The 6,758-nt window shown below is 41.1% G+C and overlaps 1 pseudogene; it reads right to left on the reverse strand.

Moving 5' to 3' along the window:
* Positions 1-839: 839 nt before the first annotated feature.
* Positions 840-1,496, reverse strand: LOC123386271 (annotated as a pseudogene).
* Positions 1,497-6,758: the final 5,262 nt, after the last annotated feature.

Here is a 6,758-nt window from a genome sequence, read left to right on the forward strand (position 1 = left end):
CGAGAAGGACACCCTATGGCAGTACTCTGGAAGATCACGTATATCTTCGATTGTTCTGCAGAGTGTCCAATCAGCGGAGTTGGTGCAGTCTGTATAGCATCTGCCTGTATTCCATTTGCTGCCATGGGTTCAAATACAATCACTCATACAGCACAGATTGCTGTAGCACTGCTCTAAGGATCTGCAGTCACAATGCTTGCCTGGGTCAACTAAGTAGTTTCCGGAATGATTGTGGGTCAGGCTTTTATTTCAATGCACCATTTAGATTTGAAGAGGCACTTGGCTAATCTGTCACTGATTTTCTGCTGCATATGAATGAAGGAACACTTACTGAAAGCTTCAGGTACACAAGGGAATTGGGTCCTAATGCAGTTGGACCTTTTCTGGCAAGCATATTCATCAGTGTCAACCCAGAAGGCAATATTTTTTTGCAATCTGATGTTTTGCTATGACAGACATGAGTAAATAATGTCTGCCTAAATAACCCATCATGATGGGGCTTTGTGGATGGCATATACTGCATACAACTGGACTGAAATAAACTTCATGGGATCCATCTCAAATCGCAATTAAGGATGAATGTGGTTTAAGAATTCGAAAACACTTGGACTCATAGAATCGAAAAAAAGGACTCTGGTGCAACACATATTTGCCCATGTTAGCTGGATCTTTCTCATTATAAATTATCATGAAACCAATATAGTAACTTACATGAATGCCATGAAACAATGAGTCAATTAAGCTAACTAGCCTTATTAGGAATTGGGCACATTTTGACACGTGGTTGAACACACTGTATATTGTTTAGGGTCTGAGAGCAAAATTCCGTGATGGGATGACTACAACTTAGTAGAGATCCTGAGCACTACACTGGCATTTGCTTGAGGAACAGGGTGTTCTCTATGCTCCTTATATATCAGGTTATAAGTAGGTCCCATTGCATTGGTGTCTGCCACTCTCTGAGAAACAATGTGTTCAAATGTTGTGAATCGCTGATGTGTCTGATTTCATAGGCAAGGTCATCCAACTTCAGGATACCTTCAAGGCCCTGATAGCACATGTCCATGGTAACCATGGAAAGAGGAATCTCCTCCAGATAGCTGAGGTAGTAACAGTCTGGAGGCATGGAGGGGTAGTCCATCTGCATGGCTCCCTGATCATCCTGAGTCATCATCAGCAGATGATGTATGGACCAAAATGATGTATTTATGAACCAAAATGGTGATGTATGGACCATCAGATGTATGGACCAAAAGGGTTTCTTGCACCGCATGTGGATAACGTGTCTCTTGTCCCCAGAACACAGGCTCTAGGACAGCCAGCCAGGCATTTGAATGCCCTTGCCGTTTGCAGCTCCTTCTTGGTAATTAACACCTCAAGGAGATGTAGCGCCATGAGGGACGTCCTTGAGAACCCTGGACAGGAGATAGCACTGCCCAGAGTGCAAACTTCAAGAGGGACACCCTCAGGGTGACCTGGCCCTCTGCCAGCCTCATGCCCCAGCTCAGGGACATCTGCCAGTGAGAGTGGATAAATAGAGGATCCTCAGCAAAGTGAGGTCTAGGCCATCTGACAGAACAGAGGGCTGAGCCAGGTGGCCAGCACCCTGCACCTGGAAGCCACTTGTGGGGTTAGGGAACAGTCCCAGAGTGTGGCATTGGGTGACCCTGCACAACAGTTCAGCTGGGGTAGATGTGGAAGAGGCAGATGGGCCTATGTCCTAGTGTCTCACATGGACATAGTGGGGACTTGGACTCAGAGACATGGCTCTATTCAACACATTCCATCTTTCCTCAAGCTAGTGAATATGGGATATGCAAATTTAACACCCTGAGTTTCTCTACCAATTCAATGTCCTGTGGTACTGCTGGGTCACTTTCTATTGATGACTATCTTTCCTCATTATGGAGACTGATGCTTCCTACTTTCTTGGTATGTGGAGGTGGGCATTGTCAATTTTACCTTTATTGGTGATGAAAAAAATAGCTTTGTCGTTTTTCATGTCTCATTCTGGTTAGATATTAGTTTTTAAGCAATTTCTTTATTTTGGTTTTTGCTTTGAAGCTTCTTCTGAGTTTACTGAGGAAACATTTCCCAGTATTCTGTCATGATTGGTGAACTACAAGGTTGTATTTTAGTATTCTTTTATGTCAGCTAGGGAGAACAGAAAGTACTGCTGACCATGTGTGAGCCCCAGGGGTTTTCCGCTCTAATCCCTTATTGGGGTTCTTTCCTGGCCTCTGGCAGTCTCCTCCCATGCATGTGTGGTTCCCTCCTCAGCTGGAGATGCCAGGGAGTGGAGGTAACTTTGGTACCATGCACCATGGAGTCTGCACATGATCAAAAGATGTTATCAACCATGGCGCTCCCTTGTTTAAGTATGCTCTGCTCCTTTAAAGCCCCCTGCGTCAGGGAGAAACCCTCAGAGGTGGCTTTTGGACAGCAGTATGCATTCTCACCACTGGCTGGCCTTCTGAACAAAGCTCAAATTAGTTTCCCACCAAAAGTAAAACTTTGAACGTTGGCCTTTCCAGCAACAGGAAGCTGAATTTGGCTTTTGATAACAATAAAACAGAGAGTGGAGTGGCATTTGCCAGGGGCTGGCAGCAAGGGACAATGAGGGTTAGATATCAAGGGGTGTGATTTTCTGTTACGCAAGACGACCAAGTTCTAGAGGTTTTCTCCACAACATTACACCTGTAGTTAACAATACTCTACGGTTAACATTTAGGGAAGAGGGTGGATCTCAGTTTCAGTGAGATCTTACCACAATACACGAGTTTTGCTCCTCACTCAAAGTATGCATGGACACACACTCTGTACAGATAAGTGAAAATAATTTTTAAAAATTTACATATTTGGATCCTAACCCTGAGGATATGCCATTTACAAATATCTTCTTCCATTCCGTAGGTTGCCTTTTAGTTTTGTTTATTGTTTCCTTCACTGTGCAGAAGATTGCTATTTTGAGGTATTCCCAATTGTTCATATATGTATGTATGTGATTTTCTTGTAATAATTTTAATTTAAATTCAAGTGTGTTAAACATACAGTGTAGTATTGATTTCAGGTGTAGAATTTAGTGATTCATCACGTACATATAACACCCAGTTCTCATCTCAACAAGTGCCCTCCTTAATGCCCATCTCCCTTTCAGCCCACCTTCCCCACGACCCCTCGGTTTGTTCTCTGTATTTAAGTATATCTTCTGGTTTCCTCCCTCTCTGTTTTTATCTTATTTTATTTTTCCTTCCCCTATGTTGTGTTTCTTGTATTCCATATATGAGTGAAATCATATGATATTTGACTTTTTCTTACTGACTTATTTCACTTAGGTTAATACTTTGTTGTTCCACCCACATTGTTGTAAATGGCAAGATTTCATTCTTTTTGATGCTTGAGTGATATTCCATTGTATATATTTACCACATTTCTTTATGCGTTCATCCCATGATGGATATTTGGGCTCTTCCACAATTTGCTTATTGTTGATAGGGCTGCTATAAATATCGGGGTGCCTGTGCCCCTTCGAATCAGCATTTTGGTATCCTTTGGATAAATTCCTAGTAAAACAATTGCTCGATCACAGGATAGTTCTATTTTTAATATTTTTGAGAAATCTCCACACTATTTTCCAGAATGGCTGCACCAGTTTGCATTCCCACCATGTTAATTTTAGCCATCCTGACAGGTGTGAGGTGTTATCTCATTGTGCGTTTGATTTATGTTTCCCTGATGAGAAGTGACAATGAGCCTCATTACACGTGTCTTTTCGCCATCTGGAAGTCTTCTTTGAAAAACGTCTATTCATGTCTTCTGACCATTTCTTCACCAGATTATTTGTATTTTTGAGTGTCAAGTTTGATAAGTTCTTTATAGATTTAGCATACTAAGCCTTTATCTTACATGCCATTTGCAAATATCTTCTCCTGTTTTGTCAGTTCCCTTTTAGTTTTGTTGATTGTTTCTTTGTTGTGCAGAAGCTTTTTATCTTGATGAGGTCCCAATAGTTCATTTTTGCTTTTGTTTCCCTTGCGTCTGAGAGATGTCTAGTAAGAAGTTGCTCCGACCGTGGTCAAAAAGGTTGGTGCCTGTGTTTTCCTCTAGGATTTTGATGGTTTCCTGTCTCACATTTAGGTCTTTCATCCATTTTGAATTTGTTTTTGTGTATATTGTAAGAAAGTGGTCCAGTTCCATTAGAATTTCATGTTGCTGTCCAGTTTTCCCAACACCATTTGTTGAAGGGACTGTCATTTTTCCATTTGATACTGTTTCCTGCTTTGTCGAAGATTAGTTGATCATATTGTTGTGTCCATTTATGGGTTTTCTACTCTGCTCCATTAATTTATGTGTCTATTTTTGTTACAGGCCCATACTGCCTTTATGACTACAGCATTGTAATATAGCTTGAAATCCAGAATTGTGATGCCTCCATTTTTTTTCTTTTTCAGGATCGCTTTGGGTGTTCAGGGTCTTTTGTGGTTCCATGATAATTTTATTTTTTTTTCAACGTTTATTTACTTTTTTGGGACAGAGAGAGACAGAGCATTAATGGGGGAGGGGCAGAGAGAGAGGGAAACACAGAATCGGAAGGAGGCTCCAGGCTCCGAGCCATCAGCCCTGAGCCTGATGCGGGGCTCGAACTCCCGGACTGCGAGATCGTGACCTGGCTGAAGTCGGACACTTAACCGACTGCGCCACCCAGGCGCCCCTCCATGATAATTTTAGAATTATTTGTTTTAGCTCTGTGAAGAATGCTTGTATTATTTGACAGGGATATTTGCATTGAATGTCTAGATTGCTTTGGGTAGTAGCAACATTTTAACAATGTTTTTTGTTTTAATCCATGTGCATGGAATATTTTTCCATTTCTTTGTGTCTTCTTCAATTTCTTCCATAAGTGTCCCAGGTTTCAGAGTAAGGCTCTTTTAACTCTTTAATGAAGGTTATTTCTAGGTATCTTATGGTTTTTGGTGTAATTGTAAATGGGATCATTCCTTGATTTCTCTTTCTCCTGCTTCATTACTGGTGTATCGAAATGCACACATTTCTGTATATTGATTTCTTTGCTGCAGCTTTAATGGTTTATTGTATCAGGACTAGCCAGTTTTTGTTGGTGGAGTTTTTCAGGATTTCTATATATAGTATAAAATTCAAATCCAAAACTGAATAATCCTATTAAAAATTAGCAGAAGGCATGAATAGACTTTCCAACATGCAACATACAGATGGTCAATAAACACATGAAAAAATGTTCAACATCACTCATCATCTGGGAAATATAAATCAAAACTACAACGAAATAGCAACTCACTCCTGTCAGAATGACTAAACTCAACTACACAAGAAACAACAGGTGTTGGTGAGGATAGAGAGAAAGAGGAACACTTTTGCACTGCTTGTGGGAATGGAAACTGGTGCAGCTTGTCTGGAAAACAGTATGGGCATTACTCAAAATGCTAAAAATATAACTACCTTATGACTAATGAATTGAACTACTAAGTACCCAAAGGATACAAAAATACTAATTTAAAGGGGATTGTACCTCTATTTTTATAGCAGCCCTATCAAAAATAGCCAAGCTATGGAAGCAGTCCAAGTAAGCATTGACTGATAAATGGATAAAGTATATGTGGTATATCTACACACACACACACACACACACACACACAGACACAGACACAGACACACACACACACTCATACTCATACACTGGAATGTTTCTCAGCCATAAAATGAATGACATTTGCTCTTTGTAATGATATGGATGGAGCTAGAGAGTATTATGCTAACTGAAATAAGTCAGAGAAAAATATATGATTTAATTCATATGTAGAATTTAAGAAACTTCAAATGGGAAATGGGACAAATAAGAGAGAAGGGCCACACCAAGATATAAAATTTTTTCAATGTTTTCAAATTTATTTTGAGATTGAATGGGGGAGGGGAAGAGGAAGAGGGAAGGAGAATCCCAAGCAGTCTTTGCTGTGAGTGGAGAAACCAAAGATGGGCTTGATCTCAGGAACCATGAAATCAAGACATGAGCCCAAATCAAGAGTCTTAGGGTTAACCCATGGAACATGTAAACACAACAAAACAGACTGTTACCTATACAAAACAAACTTATGGTTACCAGAGGGAAGGTGGGAGGAGGGTTAGGGAAGTAGGTGATGGGGTTGCAGGGGCGCACTAATAATGAACACTGGGTGTTGTATGGAAATGTTGAATCACTATATTTTACACCTGAAAGTAATATTACATTGCATGTTTACTAAGTGGAATTTGAATAAAATCTCTAATGATGTATTTACAGTGTCTGCAAATGGCCTTGTTGGCATACAGCCCACGAAGAAACATTTATTCCAGAAAATATACTGACAGAAGGAACAGCTAGAATTTTGAGCTAAGGTTTGTACCTTTCCTTCCCCACCCCAGCTCAGCAAATGCAAACTCCAGTGCAAGTAGCTGGGACTATAGGTGTGTGCCACTGAGCCTGGCTGCAAACTCCCCTCCAGACTGTTGTAGCCAATACACAGCGTTCACGGTGACCAGCTTATGTTTAGAAGACTCTTCCCCAGAGGGACAGGATGTCAGTGACCCTAAGCTGTTTGCTGTTGAGGCCAAGCCCCAGAAAGTGCCACTGAGATGTGGGACGCACACATTGTTTGCAGCCCCACTCCCAGGATGGAAACTCTGACGTGGGTACAGTCCACTAGGGATCCTGGGAGCCTGGTCACCACAGACCTGACTTGTATGGC

This window comes from Felis catus, chromosome B3 (assembly GCF_018350175.1).
Source record: "Felis catus isolate Fca126 chromosome B3, F.catus_Fca126_mat1.0, whole genome shotgun sequence".
Classification (NCBI taxonomy): Eukaryota; Metazoa; Chordata; class Mammalia; order Carnivora; family Felidae; genus Felis; species Felis catus.